The sequence below is a fragment of the Brachyistius frenatus genome, unplaced genomic scaffold (genome assembly GCF_029030835.1).
Source record: "Brachyistius frenatus isolate BFR_SWC_R1_liver_20210118 unplaced genomic scaffold, ASM2903083v1 Contig_383, whole genome shotgun sequence".
Classification (NCBI taxonomy): domain Eukaryota; kingdom Metazoa; phylum Chordata; class Actinopteri; family Embiotocidae; genus Brachyistius; species Brachyistius frenatus.
Window position 1 is genome coordinate 20,344 of NW_027210982.1, and position 17,645 is coordinate 37,988.

A 17,645-nucleotide genomic window follows, 5' to 3' on the forward strand; every position below is an offset into this window, starting at 1 on the left:
AATACAATGTTAAGCAATTTTGTTTGTCTTGCAGGAGCTGACAACCCTAGTGGCATCACACTAATCAACCGATGGTGGTAATGTGCCAAGAATGGCTGCAAAGGCAGAAAAGATATGGACTGCTTGCTATTTCAAAATATATGTAAACAATGAAGGATGATCTTTTGAGAAAAAGTGGCATTGCAAATAGAAAAAGAATTACGTTCTTTACATTTTAATTAAACGTACCACATTATCCTACATTAACTGATGGCTTCATCTACATGACCACAGTAGGTAATTTCTGCACTGCGTCCATGCTTATGAATGTTCAGTGTTAGCTAATGTTTACTTGTTAACTGTGACCTCTCATATTGAATAATTGTCGCTGGTGCTGAATGAGGTGGCAGGTCAAAGGGTTAAGGTTGCTGTGGGACGTCTGAGGACACCGTGCTGCCTGGTTAGACCCAGCTGTCAAAATACACATACACTCCAAGGTGTCTTCGTATGAATGAGTGTAGTGTATTGCACCTGCACCTGCACGCACACACACACACACACACACACACACACACACACACACACACACACACACACACACACACACACACACACACACACACACACACACACACACACACACACACACACACACACACACACACACACACACACACACACACACACACACGCTGTATTACACTAATTCAGCATGTAACCACAGCTCAAGCAGTGAGGCTGATTACCTAAACTGTGCATCAGTTCTGTAAGAGGTGTATTATGTAGGGAGACAGGCCTCCAAAGGAGCCCCTGCCTGTGTGGAAGCACAAAACTTCTTGGTAGACCTATTACAGTTGTCAGCAAATTGTATGTCAGATTGTATGTGTGTCTGACTCATTTTGTGGGGCCGTCAGGGCACTGTACGTGTGCATATGTTGACTCAGTGAGATTGGCGGGTTGGTCTCTAGGGAGCCGTGGCTAAGCTGACGCCGGTGCACTGTTAAAGCTAAACACACCTAATTGAGGAAGACGCTTACAGGCCCTCCTCTGTGTGTGTGTGTGTTGGAGAGAGAGAGAGAGAAAGTGTGAGTTAGGCAAAACGGCATGGAATAAAGAGAGCACAGCAGTCTCACAGTGGTAAATAAGACAACAGCAAGTGTGTCAGTGGGCTTTTCTACCCTACTGTATTGATATCTATTGTATTGTGTTTGTCTTCAGTATTCTTTTTGATAGCCTGCAGTCACCTGTTTTTTTAATGCCTCTGTGCCATCGACAGCTGTTACCGGAAGCATGATATTTTCTTGTGAATGTACTAGATCAGGAACGACTGAAGGGAGTTTGAGGGCACAAAGGTCATTGTGACCTCACAAAACACATTTGTGGCCATAACTTAAAAAGTTTCCTAAAAATGCACTCAACTGCTGTTTTTGAAATTCCTTTAAAGTCTTCACTACATACATTATATGTCTGGACAGATATGGATGTAAACTACTTTTCCTGGTTGGCGAGGGCATAAACAAGCTATAAGGCAGTAATTCTAGCTACTCCATTTATTGGCCTTTGAATGAATATGTGAGTATGCGTGCTGCAAAATAATCTCAACCCAGAGGTCTGCTTACTACAGCTTTAGGTCACACCTCAAGGCATTCAACTCCAGGAACGCTAGTAGGCTGGCTCGAGGCGAAGAACAGTTTTCATAATACTTCTCTCAAGGTTTAGAATGAATTTCCAAGCTCAAGTTCCTACAACATCTTTTCTCACTTACCCCTTTGTAATGTCTATCCCCAGTTAAGCTAGACTTATGCTTCTGTTGAAATATGAAAACATAATGTAATTGTTGCAAAGGCACGTAGAGTAGCTGCATGTCTCAATACTCAACAATATGTAGTATCTGAATGTCAAGCAGGCTGATTAGTTGATTCAAAGATTACGTTTGTGTACATTTTAGCGTTGCTCTGCCACACAAGGGATCTTTCCACCGAGCATAGGAAGCTGAAATCCTCTTCAAGGCATGAAATATAGTTGCCTGTCAAGTAGGGACGAGCGATTACACCATTATCTGCATCTGTATTTGCATCTGTTAAACCTACTAAATTATCTGTATCCGTATCAATACTCGGATGGGGCGGGACCTAATCCAGAAGTGGGTGGGGCTTATACTGAAAGTGTGTGGGAAGTTGTTTAATTGATATGGGTTGATCAAAAATTGCTAAATTTATTATTGATTAGAAAACTATGTACAGAACAGCCCCTGAACTGAGCTTCAGTTGATCACAAGAGTAAGAGAATTATTTACATGAAACGTTTTTTTAAATAAAAGTGGATATATTTATTGTTATTGTTGAGCGACAGTAAGAAAAAATGTTAGGGAAGTTGTATAAAAAATAAAGTAAAAATGATCATATACTTTACATTGTATTTTGTTTCTCAAATAATGTGTGTGTGTCTCTGTCTGTGTGTGTGTGTGTGTGTGTGTGTGTGTGTGTGTGTGTGTGTGTGTGTGTGTGTGTGTGTGTGTGTGTGTGTGTGTGTGTGTGTGTGTGTGTGTGTGTGTGTGTGTGTGGGCTTTAACTGGAACTACTGTCTCAGCAGAAATATGTGCACAGATAAGCAACAACATGGAAGTGTTTGTTTCAAAACAGAGGGAAACACATCTTTTGAAAGAAATGCTTTGGAACTCCCTGTATTTTAAAGAAAAATGTGACACAGAGTTCGCACACCACCTGACAGGATCACCTGTCAAAACCGCAAAAGGCAACCAATTACAAAGGGTCAGGTGAACCAATCTGCCATCAGGCCTGCATTTTCAGTTCACCTTACATTTCTCTGTCTGAGTGAAGTGGATATAAAACAAACAAAAAACCCACTGTGCTATTGACTCATGTGGTTCCTTGTCAGGTCCACATACTTCCTCACATATTCTACATCAAACCAAACTTTACAATGGAAACCACTCAGAAACAGATGTAACTGTGTGGAACGCAAACCCTTTTGCTGGGCTTATTTAAAATGAACATACAATTTCCTTTTCTAAACCGAAGATTTCCTTCCACATTTTCAGTAGCTCTTGTCAAAATCTGTAAAAATCCAATACGTCTGGGCCTGGTGCCGAGCCCAATCTCCTTTAGTTACAAACCAAAAAAGTAAGTTCACAAATATTTCTTGGCAGATATCTGAAGTGAATAGCTGGAACCTCATATCTGCTGCTGTCTCTCCCACATGACGTGAATGGGGCATTAAATGGGGCAGGTGTTGCAGGTGTTGCAGATCTGCTCTGGGCCGCCTCGCTCGCTGAGCCCTGTTCAATGCGGGCACTGTTAAGTGAGTGCGTGATTACAGTGTTTTAGCAACTCCTCTGGCTGCATCGCTCGGACGATTACGCCAGCAGGGTTTACTTAAGGATGGGAGCGTGACAGCTGCTGGAATGCCTCTGGTCTGCCCACAGAGAACGGGACATGGGTCATACCAACACTGCAGTTCCACAGGCCCAGGCAGCATGGTTCCACCAGGCAGCTCAAATTGGCCGTGGATCAGAGGGGCTCCTTCCCAACTTGGCTAAAGAGGCTGCCATGGATTGTATATTGTAAATGTCCTGCAGAACATTTATACCTGTCCTTAGCTTTAACACATTTTGTTTTTTTTTTAAATATACATTAATTATATAATTGTTCTAACAGTCAGGCCCAGTGGGAAATAATTATGTCACGTTAGCTTATATCAGTTGTATTGGGGTAGGGGATTAATGGATTTGTGCTGGAAGATTAATAGAAGACATCAGCTAAATGTGACCCAAATATTGCATCAAATATTGATAGTGATGTCAAAAACTAGTTTGGAGCAAAGTCTGACTTTGTGTTTCTGTCCTGGGGTTGTTAATTTATGGTTTTACTTAAAATCTTTTAACTGCTTTACAACTACTACCATTAATGGCAATCGACTTAAGAATTAATACCAAAGTGGACTACCTTAGATTTGTCAAGCTGGTAGATGTAAAGATAGATCTTTAGTTGTAGATTTTCAAAAAAATAAGGCTTAAATTATGTTTTCGTTTGTGTATAATCACCTGAATCTAAGAACTGTTGTGTTTTGGTTAACTCTGAACGAGCCTTTCATATGTACATAATGAGCAGGTTCTTTTTTTATGGGGCGTGTCATGTTGCTACATCGTGTTTCAGTAGCCCAGAAGAAAGAAACCAAACACTGGCTCTGTAGAGGGGCTTTTGGGTTTTTTGTGAGTTTCACAGTCACCCCTAACGAACATGTTGCTCTACATGCTCAGAAGGGTGATGCGAGAGGTTTTCATTTGGTTGCAATCTGGCATATAAATAGTTAATTTTCCATCTTAATCTCAATTCAATTCAACAAATCTCCAATAATTAATAACAGTCATTCAGAAAAATAAATGAAAATGAGGTGCAGTGCAAACCCAGGTAAATTTAACATTCTACCACAGCTTTACACAGTCATTTGAGAGCGAGCTACCACGCAGATGGTCCATCCATGGATCAACAATTAAAAGCTAGCTTTGTCATAGTAAACAACAGCCTTCATCTCAAAGATAAAGCTAAAGACATGCTTCTCATTAGCTATGTGACAAATCACTGAATGAATTATTGAGTCTACAGATAAGAAGCCAGTTAATATAAGAAATACTAACTTGAAGTGAAAAACTCAAATCATCCCTTCATGGGTCCTTCCACATAAATGAACACACATAAATTAAGTTACGCAATGTTATGTTAATATAGCGGTTGATTGACATAAGGTGTTGCTCCAAAATCCTGTCGCGACTTTGTGTTGATATACTTGTTCCCTGTTCTGTGGAGGTTCACCTGGGACCAAACATTACTGGAAGGCGTGTTGGTCCACAGCCTGGTCCAGCTGTATTTATTTCCTGGTTGGCAGCAATGGTGACGGTGGTTCAGGTTAGTCACGGCCTAGCTCCTTTAGAGCAGCGCTGCAGCAGTTACTCTTGGCCCAGCTTCAGCCTGGATCCAGAGACCTGATTGGATGCTCAGAACGCCAGCCGGATATCAAGACTTTGGACATGCATTCAAAAAACCGATGGCTTATTTGTCCCTGCTTGTCTATGCATGCATTCATTCTTTCCATTTAAGAAGGAATGTGTGAAATAGTTTACTTAGATGCTGATTTGTACCGCCTGGTGGATAACAAATAGTTAGAAATAGAAATGTGATAAGATAATACAATTTAAGTTCATAACTTGCAGTGTTCCAAGAGCTTTAATTAATTGTTTACATGTGGGATTTTCTGCTGACTATCTGTTTCTTCAAAGCACAAAAGAACAGAGTTGGCTAAATGAGGGCTAGATAAACAACTCAACATGAAAGGTGAGGAGGACCATGAAGTGAATTGACTGTCAAACTGAATGGACATTGAAATAGGCTTTAGCATGAAACTGGCACTCATGAAGCATGAAGCAGGTCCTTCTGGCGAGACAGACATGCCACAAGTTCAGAAGGTAACATCATAAACACACACATTTATACTGGTTCAGAGAGGGTGACTTGGCATGTAACTGTGCCCTGAGCCCTTACTGTCATGCTCCACCTGAAGGACAGATAAGAACTCTCAGATCTCTAAAAACCATTGGTGACTGCAGCATGGTTGCTTGGCTCGGGGATGTTAGTCACTTAATCAGCAGCTTATACAAGCATACCCTACAACACTTTAGGACATGAAAATGCACACCAGAGAATCAAACAACAGATGAACAACAGACAGACAGAGTTGGCCAGTCTTTGTTAACTGCTTGAACAATTTGTTTCAGAAGAGGATACTGGCACTCCAAAAGTTCAAAAGTCTTTCAGTAATCTGGGATCATCTGAACATGTTTTATTTTGCAAACTAAGACTGGACTTCTGTTGAGATTTGTCTGCGCTATGGGAGTGCTGCTTTTGCAAATGCTATGGTTGTAGTGGAGCATCCTTTTAACTCGGCTTTTAAAATATTTCTCAACACCCTTAATTTGCCAAATAAGTTTTGGAGGAAACCCTAACAATTCCCACAATTGTGATCACAATGTTATTTTTTTAACTGAAGAAGTGTGATATTCCAACCTGGTATCACATCAAAAGTGTGTAATACACATGTCCGTTCACTACAGAAAACGTTGTGCCTTGCCTAGGCATGAAAAGTAAGGAGCATGGGGTTCAGTTTACACCTTAAATTCAACAGCATGTGCTTACTTTATTCTGCATGCATTTCTTTACGTTTTCATTTGGGGGGTTGGGGGTATGTTTCCTAAATGGCTTTTAATTTGAACAAATATATAAAGTCGCAGCATTCAGCCAACCTGTGGTGTAACTTTGATCTCTCACTTACTCAGTGACAGACACTTGCTTCATAGCTCTGACCTTGCTGTTGCGGTCCAGCCAATAATATTGTATTTATGTTATTTACCTAATTTATGAGCACCCATTTCTTTTAGCTCAGTGTGAGAGTCTCTGCTGTGTTTTGCAGTTGCATCGCAGGTCACGCTTGTCCATAGTCCGCTGATCCTTTCTTAGACAAATAAATAAATACATAATAAAAAAATAAATGCTGAAATGGATCGCCAAATATAGTTGGGCAGCCATCAATATACCTGGGTGGCCCACTGAAGTAACTCCATGCATGGGAAGCACTGCATATTGTTTAAAGCTTCAGCAAGCTACTCAGTAACAGGTAACAAGCTACTGTTGCTCGCGAGCAACAGGTTGGAGACCCCTGTGGTAAGGTTTTGGAAAAAAAAATACTTGGTTAGGGTTAAGAACAGATTTGGTTAAAGAAATTCACATCACATACTTATGGACTCAAACCCCTTGTCTTTCATGTGAAAGTCCTGACCCCTCAAACCACCCCAAACGTGCCTCAAACGGACTTTGACCCTCCTCCAATGACCCCAGTCACACAACCTAATTTTTCGACCCTTGTTATACATGGATATACTTTTCATGTCTGGGTGAGGAAAATATGACACTGATGGTATTCCTCTAGTGGACCTTCAGACATACTTCGCCGTTCTGGACAAATGCTCAAAGACCAGAAACAGGATGTTAGGGTGGGTGTAGAAAGACTTTAACACTGGAGAGTTAGGTACATGTCTTAAGTCCTTCAATATAAGTTTAAGAAGTATTTATTGATTTCTTGACCTCTTGGGGGAAGCAGATTCAACTGTGAACACAATGACCTGGCAAAAAGTTGCACGCATTTAACAGACAGGAGCCAACATAAGCATTGATTATAAAGTATGTGTATACCCAACCTGACTAATGTAAGTCTTATTTTAACCAACGCCAGAGAAAAGTATCTGACTCTAAATGCTAAACAGGATTATTAGAACTTTTTCAAAACAGTATAGATGTAGTATTTAAAGCCAAAAGACACTTAAATGCAATGCAGTTGATTTGGTCTAGTCTAAAATATCACTGACTACCAATATTTCTTCAAACACTTGTTGAAAACTCCATTAATCAGTCCTGCAGGTTCTGCTTTTTTTTTGGTGATTGTTGCAATCAAGAATGTCTCTAAAATAGAGAGATGTGATGCAATTTGCTTCGCCTATTTTTTTCAAATAATACTACCTAATGCAAAAACAGTCATTCGTAATCACTTCCTCTCATAATAAGCATACGGTATCTCAAAAATTGTTTAGTTTTCATAATAAAAAATAACAAAAGTCCAAACTTAAAGACCTATGATTTGAGTCATAAAAGTGACGTATTAACGATATATTAGCAGTTACTGTTTGCTTGTCAGGGATTTTTTTTTTATGAGAATGAACGTGAATTAAAAAGCCTGGTGAGAGTCAATTTGCAACCTGTTAGAAGCGCAAAAAAGACTTGGACAATGAAAAGTTCAGGGAAAATTTCAGGAAAAAGTGTGTGTGTGTGTGTGTGTGTGTGTGTGTGTGTGTGTGTGTGTGTGTGTGTGTGTGTGTGTGTGTGTGTGTGTGTGCATGTGTGTGTTGGCGCAAGCACACCACCACAGCTGCTTGTCATTTCAGCCTTTGCACGCATGGCCACCTGTTCTGAATAAAGTGGTGCCCCGCCTCCCCCCTCTTCTCTCCTGTGCATTTATCATGTAGTTTACAGTAAGATGATATTTGGCATGAGGGCTTCGTACCTCATGTGCTGCTCCATAACAAATCACAGAGCATCTGATGAGTGTGATAATTCACAGAGGGAGAGGGCTTTTGCACTTCTCCTTTCACCAGTCATTTCCTTCCAGATCAAGTTAAGAGCAGCACATTCAGGTGAGACACTGGAAGCCACCAACTCTCTCACAGCTCTCTCCACCCAATCTTTACAACTCTAGGTTTCCCTGGAAATTTCTTCATGTTACCATAATCTGTTATCATGAAATCACAGTTATTTTCATGACCTTTCATGTTCATTGTCTCTGTTTTAATGTTTCTTTCCCATAAGAGTGACTCAGCTTTGCAAATCTGTTCCCAGAAAATTTCTAAAACCCCCATGTGGTGAACATCTCTCACTTGTCCAATAACCCATAGGAATCTCGACGGTCTGTGTTTTTAAACCATTATGTTCCTTAACCAACCACTGACTGTCCATATCTTCACAATATTAAGTCAACATGTTTATTATTCTCTTATTCCTCTGGGATTATCCAGTGTCTCCATGCTATGATAGTTACACTGTTGCAGTGGATTAGTAATGAGACAGCACTGTGCCTCAGTCAGGCAAAGTTGCAAGACTGCTGTTATCTGACAGCACAGTATTAATGAATTAGTTTGTAACTTGTTGCAAAGTTTTCATACAGCATTAATTGTTGCACACGGTATATAATCACACTGCATATAATTGTTAATTATGGGGTGGCTGTGGCTCAGATGGTAGAGTGGGTTGCCCACTAATTGGAAGGTTGGTTGTTCCATCCCCAGCTCGTCCTCCTCCTGTCCACATGCCTAAGTATCCTTGGGCAAGACACTGAACCCCAAGTTGCCATCGGTGAATGTGGTGTGTGAATGTACTCCTGATGGCGAGCACCTTGCATGGCAGCTCAGTCTCATTAGTATGTTTGGGTGAATGGAAAAAACGTGTAACAGCGCTTTGAGACAGTAAAGGTGATAAAGCACTATACAAGTGCAGACCATTTACCATTACCATTTTATGTTAGAGCTCTGTTATTGCCATCAGTAATAACATTTAAGAAGGATGGAACCTTGTACTGAAAGCATTAGCTTGCTTACTGGGTAATGTGGCTTTTCAATGTTTTATTTAAACACATTTTACTGTATAGCAATATACTGAAAATTATATGAGATGAATTGTGAGTTGTCAAAAATCTGTCAATCAATTTGTAAGGGCACTGTGAAAATCAAAGTATTAAGTCGTGAAAAACTCGGCTCTAAAAAAAAAAAAGCCAACAAATTAACAAATTATCTGTAGCAGGAGAACAGAAAAAAATGTACTGGTAAAAGTTTTAATACATGTAGAAATATCTAGTCTCTATGAATCCACTGATTGTTCCCAAAATAGTTTTACTGAAAGTTTTTGTTTGCGTATACTCAAGGTATGGGTCACGATTTTCAAATATTCAAATAGCCATTAAAACATAAAAAGTCGAATAATCTATGAGACTATCTTCCTTCCTTATTTCCCCTTCTATTCCCCTTCTATTTCCCTTTTACCGGCTTCTAGTGTTACTACCACCAGAAGGAGGTGGTTATGTACCTGAAAGCGCTCTGCTAACATGTTACTACCAGGCCTTAAAGCATTGCCAGGTAAAACTGTGTGTTGCCGTGAGATTAGATGCCACGGTGCTACTTTTTGACTGGGCAACAGATGTCAAAAAGTTCTGAATGGAACTCCTTGAAAAAATATACATATGAGGTGCAGTGCAAACTCTAAAAGTAAAGCTAGCAGATCATTAGTCTTCCACCGCTCCACACAGTCACTATATAGTTACACACCAAGTAAACAGTCCGTCCACTGATCAATAATTAATGGTCAGACTAAGTAAATTTGATGTTGGACGTGCAGCGCAAACAACGGCCCTCGTCTTAAAGATAAAGACATGCTTTCTCACCAGAATCATACAAGGCGAGGGTTTCTAAAGTTGGATGCCATTTGTTAATTCCAAGTTTTTGGCATGAGTCTCTCTTTCTCCTTATGTGTTAGAGGAGGGGGGTAGGGGTGGAGGTCTAAAAGTCAAATAAAAGATCAATAGTTCCCTGTGAATGTTTGGTAAATCATGATACTGTGGGCAAAATTAGATCAAACTTTTTTCAAGATCATCACATGTTTTGTGTGTTTCTTAACCTGCGAACTAGTAACAATGTCTCCCAAATAATTGAACAATGTATGTTATTTTACATCACTAGACTTTTGCATGCAGTACATTTCAAATACAGTGTGTATAGGTATCTTGCTTTCCATTTTTAACAAATACAAAAAGACCAAAAAGTCTTGGTATTTTGTCAGATTTGTCCTTATGGGCACCTGTGTGTCTCCAATGAAGGTCCTGCGGCTGGCAGAGAGAAATCACAGCAACATCAGATAACGAAGGTGGTGGACCATGTACGGTTATACACAGGTGAGGTGTGTGTGCATCTCAGGTGTAGCGTAGCGTGAAGAAAGCAGAGCAGCACAGCAGATGACCCAGATAAGAGGATTATTAGTTTATAAAACAACTCACCTACTCAGCTGGGCCAGGATCAAAACGAGCACTCTGAAGCTTGCAGTCAGCAGCACTGTGGGTACAGTGATAGATCTCCTCCCTTCAGTTCCTCATCACGGCCAACTCCTTATATCTCTTTTTGTTGTACATTCAGTATCTCAGGGTCAAAACGTTTGCATCTGTCAGTAGCACCCCTGTTTGACACATAGTTTTACTCAATGGTTGAGCTGAACTGCTACGTTTTTTTTCAGACAAAATAAGTCTCAGGATACTTCTTTTATTTCCCGTCTTCCCATCTTGAAGAGGTAAATAGAAATAGTTTTACATCCAGGTGCTTTTGGTTAAATCAATAGTTTGAAGGAATAGTTCAGAAAAAAAACGAGTATTAACCAAGAAGCAATCAACAGTGATGTTACCCACTGGTTTGGGAAGGGCGATTATGAAGTTTGACTTTGTGGCGGTCACCATCTTGCTAGCTCATAGCAGTTTGGAACCAGATGTGACCATATTTCGATGAGCTGCGGGGGAATGAGCTGTGGTCCCGTCCAGGCCTCAGAAACTATTTTTTAATTAATGCTGGCATTATTTAAAAAAAAAAACAAACAACAACTAAAGGCGGGGCTTTAACTAACAACATCATAAGAACTTAAGGAAAAACTGAATTGACTTTGTATTTCATGATTGGGAGTCTTTGGACTCGGAGGCTTTTTGGGGCCCAACCTCTAGCTGCACTGTGTTATTGCACATTATGGGACTTCCGCATTTGGTCTCATTTTTCAGACCCAGAAGCTACGTCCACTTTTATACAGTCAATGGTATTAACTTGCACATTAAAGGAGAACTCTCTTGCAACCAGTTTCTTTGATATAAGGACACATTGAGAAAAAAGCTAGCCTGGCTTTGTCCAAGGTTTGTTTAATTAATTATAATAAGCTAATTAGGTGCAGGCAGTAGCTTCACATCTAATTAACAGACATGCCAATATTATTGATTTTTTTTTTCATTGAGCTGTCAGCAAGAAATTGAATGAGCATTACCACCAAATTGTCAAAAATGTCCCCTTAAAGGAGATGTTTGGACAATTTAGGGTAATGTAGTGGTGATCAAAAGGCCCTACTTAAGCCCGTGTTAGGTTTGTCCCTTTTAAGCTACTGTAGACATGTCGCAGGCTCATTCTAAGGTAATGAGAAATCAAAGATGGTTAGTTTTAAATGATTTTACACCATGTAAATGTCCATTTTTGCCAAGAGATGTCTAAATCCTACACACTGTACCTTTAACATATCCAAGACATATATAAGCTTGGTGAGGCTGTCCTCTAACTTTCACAATCTTGTGAACTTTAAGTGGAAGTTTACTTTAAAAAATAAATAAATGTAGAACTTTATTTGGACATTTATATGTGGTCAACTAGTTACAGTTTTTCTCATAGCACTTAAAGGCCCCATATTCTTTGGAAATTTGACATCTCATTGCTACAATGTCATGGAGAACTGCTGTGTTTTCACTAATATGTGTGTGTGTGTGTGTGTGTGTGTGTGTGTGTGTGTGTGTGTGTGTGTGTGTGTGTGTGTGTGTGTGTGTGTGTGTGTGTGTGTGTGTGTGTGTGTGTGTGTGTGTGTGTGTGTGTGTGTGTTTGCAGTGGACAATATTGCTGCTGCCAGCTCAACAGAAATAAACCGATGAGTCATGCTAAATTATGTACAGTATGTGCATACAGCAAATGTAAGGCTTTACTATGTGAATATGTCAGTGCATTATGTCATGATGTATGTATGTGTGTTTCAAGATGTCTGTAATTATTTATTTCTCATGGTGGCTTCATCACTGAAGGCAGCAGGGACCCAGGATGGAAAACTAAATCGGTCCACTTGTACGGATTAGAGGAGGTTTTGCTGATCTCATGACAGTTCTCATTTGAAAATGTTTCCGCGAATCATAGCATCAATATGCTAATGACCTACTTGAGGACTTCCTGTTCTCTGTCCAATCACGCGGCTTTATCTATGGTGACAGCAGGTCATGCTGCCAAGAGAAAGAATCAGGCTATGCAGACAGATAAATGGGATGCAATGACAATGCTTAATGGGCTCCAAATGTCAAACACACGCACAGAAACAAACAGAGAAACAGAATTTTATACAAAACACAGAACTTTATTTTGCCTGTATGTGGCCCTGAAGAGGTCATCCTCAGGTTTAAACATACACAAGCACGCACAAACAGTCTTGCAAGTACATTTGTCTTTAAAATGTTTAAATTCAGTCTGTAAACCCTCAGATCTGCACAGTAGTTTGTTGTTTTTGTCCTGATGTCTCTTTTGCAGCATCTGGCTCTGTTGCTTCACAGTCAAGCCAAAGCCAGCTTTTGGTTTCCCTTCTGGGTTAAATTCACCACGCTTTGGAACCGTGACACGCAACAGTGTCTTTCATGATGCTGTCCAAACTCCATCCTTTCATCATTTGCTTTTGTCTTTTATTTCATCTGAATTTCTATCCTTCTTAATTCCCATATGATTTTCAATGCCTGGAAAACATAATGACAAAATGGTTTCTTGCTCTGCTCCTTTTTGCTTCTGTTTGTATTGTACAAATTTAAGCAAATTGTAAGTAGTACCCTTGACGTCCCAGACAAGTCATTTTGACAACCACTGAAGAATCACATACTCTTTGAGTAATCTTACCTCAATTAGCGCTTGAACGATCTCTGCGGTGCAATGACATTCAAAGCTCAAAGTTGAAAAAGTGCTAAAAATAAGCTATATAACTTTATCACATACAAGTTCCCTTAAAGGAAAAGGAACCAGAGCAGAAATGATAAACACTGAACAAAAACTTTACCCAGCATAAATAATTAGGTTGTAACACTTGGCACTTACTGTATTTACATTTATCAAATTGTGGAGATACAAGAGAGATAATACTTAATCTAAAAACAATTTGTTTATAGATATCAATTTGTCCACAACCTTTTTTATTTTATTTTTTGAGTTTTGTATCAAAGTTTAAATTACTAAAACAAAGGGGTGCAGAGGGTTTCTTTTTGGCAAAACTATTTTTTTAATAAGGTTTTTATAAGGATTTTTACTGAAAAGGGTGAAAAGTGCTGCTCCTTTGCAGAGCAGAAAAACAAAACACTGACCTATAAGAAGCTCAGATGCTTCCTAGAGTTGAATAGAAATATATAATTGTGTGATAACTGTGTAGTTTGCTACTATAGGTGACACTTTTTTATTATTTCAGTCATTTTATCGGTCGATTTTGATAAGGGCAGTTTTAAAGTCGCCACACTACGATCGCACTTTCTTTTGCAGAAGTTTAAAAAAATTCTACATTTGAATGGAAACCAAGTTTTTGGTCATTCTTAAAGGGTAATTCTGATTCATTTCAACCTATTGTGATTTCACATGGGCCATTCCTGCCTTCGGAGGATAGGCTCCAACCCACCTGTGACCCTAAAGCTGGTATAGATAATGGATGGATGGTAAATTCACATTTATGTGGCTGTTGTGGCTCAATGGGTGATGTTAGGAGTCACACTAAATAGCTTGCTAGTGGTGTATATTAGGGTGACCAGGTGGCTATCCATGGATGAGAGTAATCTTTGGTGTTGAGGTATATCAAATGAACTTGCAGCTTTGATAATCAACAGGAAGACCAAGATTGGCTGGACCAAATTGTTAGCTCTTCGTACGGTCAGTAAAAGTTGTTATAACAAGCATATTCTCAGTTTATCTGTGGGATAACTTGCTTAAGAAGACTTCTCCAATGCCAAATACATGCTGAATAACAGAATAATAGGCTCACACATAAAAAAAACTGGCCTACATGGATGAATATGCAGGGTGTCAGGCAAGTTGTTCCTGATGGAGATTGTAGATATAATTAGTAACATGGCCATTCCAGGTTAAATGTTAACTTCTTGTTAGTGTGATCCATAGAGCCACAATATGCAGATTAATGAGAAAAATGTCAAATTGAATGCCAAATCTAAAATATCCTTTAATGCCTTAACCAGCATTTAAACATTTTGCTGTGAATCCAGCACATTCATTTTGCTGCGACTAATGGAAGGGCTTTCAGGAGTGAGTTAACTTGCCAATTTTTTTTGCCTTAAATTCAACTTGAGTGAACTTTGACCCAAAAATGCACACCATTGACCAACAGCAAGCTGTCTTGACAGTGCTGCCTTTTATTTAGCAAACTGTCAGGGAAGCAACAATGAAGCAAATTTTCCTTTAGTGTTAAATTACAAAGAAAAACTAAATAAAGAACAACTACAATTACATTGTAAAATACAACATATAGTAATGTATCCAATGTAACATGAACTTCAATGGCCTCCAACATTTAAAAAAAAATATCAGTTAACATGTCACAGCTGGTGAACAGGGAGTGTTCAGAAAATTCCAGGGTTGTGAATACCACAAGAGTGGGGCTTTTATTTGGACTATTTTCGTGTACACAGTAAACACGACTCCATATGAAGGTAGCATTAGTACATAGAGTTTAATTATATCATGTCATTCCCACCATGGCTCTCAACAATATTCACCTGACTAGTGGTGCAATCAGCTTGGGTAATTGAAAATGCCTGTGTGAGAGTTTGAGGCCTCCATGGTTCCTACTGTTGCTCCTCATTTCCAAAGATACAATTTGAAGAAATTGTTATTAGTTTATTCCTGAGCATGTGTGATCTAAAACCTCATCTGTTAAACAGGAAGGATGCTTTTATTTTCTCCGCATTACAAAAAAAAATGTTTTACATACGATATCTTTATGTTTTAATGAATTCCTGAGACAGGTTTATAACCAAAAAGTATTGAGATGCACAGTCAGTTCACATCCCTTGATTTTAAAATGAAATCATGGTGTCATGGAGTACATTTTAAAATCAAAATAGCCCAGCATTCCAGCATAACCCATCAGGACACACAATTGTTTGCTGCTCCAAAACATCTTTATTAGCATATGGCCTAAAATCTTGAACTCCCCCTTCTCCCTCCCGCTCTTCGGCCTGGAACGTCTTATCTCCTTTACGCAGCACTAATAAAATTGAGTGTGTGTGTGAAGAAAAAGAAGAGTAGTGTGTGTGTGTGGCGTGGCGCCCATTGCCTGTTAAGTGCAGGATATTAGAGAGGTCTGGAACACCTCAAAGTCTATTAACACAGCAGGAGAACTGGAGGCGGCAGCAGTGATGGCATTTGACTGAAAGCCCCCTTTTTTTCCCCCATTTTTTATGTCTTGTTCTATTTATTTTCATCTTTTTTCCTCCCCAACTCTTTGTCCTCTCTCATCTTCCTTTCTCTCATCCCTTCCTCTTTCCTCTCTGTCTCTTGGGCTGCTTCGTCTCCTCTAAAATATTTTCTTAGTCCTCTTCTTTTGTTTCATCTTCCTTTTTCAGTCTTTTTTCCTTTTCTCTCCTCATCTCATCTCTTCATCCGTCCTTCTTCCGCTCCCCTTTACCTCTCATCTTCTCTTCTTTTTCATCACTTTTCAAAATATTTTCCCTCTTTTCCAAGTATTGTTCCAACTTCTATTATCTTCTTAACCATTTTTTCTTCTCATCTCCTGCCCTCCACTTTTTCCTCCTTATCTTTTCTCTCCCTTTATTGCCTCTCCTGTCTTTTTCTTTTATTTCATTCCATCTCATCCTCTCTTATTCCATTCCATTCTTCTTTCTTCTGTCCTCCTCTTTCCTCTCCTCCTGTCTCCTCCTTTCCCTCTTCTTTTCTTCCATCTGATCTACATTTTCCATTTGGGCGGGCTGTCGTTCAGATGGTAGAGTGGGTTGCCCACTAATCGGAAGGTTGGTGGTTCAAACCCCAGCTCCTACTGTCCACATGCCTAAGTGTCCTTGGGCAAGACACAGAACCCCAAGTTGCTCCCGATGGCGTACCATTGGTGTGTGAATATGTGTGAATGTATTCCTGATAGCGAGCACCTTGCATGGCAGGTCAGCTCTATTCGTTTCCAAATGTGTTTGTGATTTGGTGAATGGAAAACCGTATAAAGTGACAAAGCACTATATAAGTGAAGACCATTTACCATTTTGTCTCCTTTCATATATGCTTCTCCCACTGCTCTTGTTCTCTTCTTCCCTCTGCTGCTCCCTTTCCACTCACTCTCTCCTCATTTGCCTCTTTTGCTTCCTTGTGTTTTGTCCTTCCCTCACCTTTCAACTCTTTTGTCTTTACTCCTCTTGTCCTGTTGTTTTTGCCACATATTTTTCTTATATACGTTCTTTCCCTTTTTTTCCATTCCTCTTTGATATAGTGTTCTCACTTCTCTTCTTTATACTTTTCTCTCATTTCCTTTCCTACCTTCTTGTCCTGGCTCCTTTTACTTTCTCCTTTTCTTTTTTCTTGCCACCTCCCATTTCCCCCCTCTATTTCCACCTTTATGTTTTTCCTCTCATTTCCTGTCTTTTCTTCTTTCTTCATCTTTTCTCCTTCCATCTCTTTCCCTCCTCCTTTTATCTTATCCTCATTTTTATATGCCTGGATTCTTTTATGCCCTCCTCTTTTCCTTTCCTTTCCCGTCCTTTTCTTTTATCTCTGTTACTCTCACTCCCACTTCTCCTCTCCTCTTCTCTTCCTGTTGCTTCCTCCCCTCTCCTTCCTCCCATCACTTCTCCTTTATGGGATACTCTCCTTCCCTCTTTTGCCGCTCCTCCTCTCTCCTCTCCTCTCCCCTTGTTCCTTCCTCCCCTGTCCTCTCTTCTTCCCCTCTGGAATGCCCCAATGTTTTGTTTCGACCTGTTCGTCAGCTTGATGGATGGAATCGCATTCCCAAGTCGCCAGCCAACTCTTGCAGTCTCACCTCTTCTCCCTTAGTTTTATCACAGTCTTCATCTTCAACAAGGCCTCTCATATAGGCAGCCAAGTCTTGCCTCTTGTCTGGCAGTCCACTTTGAATTTGTTTAAAATGCTAAGAGTCATTTCATTTCACAATAAATAAACAGTACTGAAAGCAGAGTATGGCACATGTCAGTCTTTTATAAAAATAAATAAATAGGTGTAT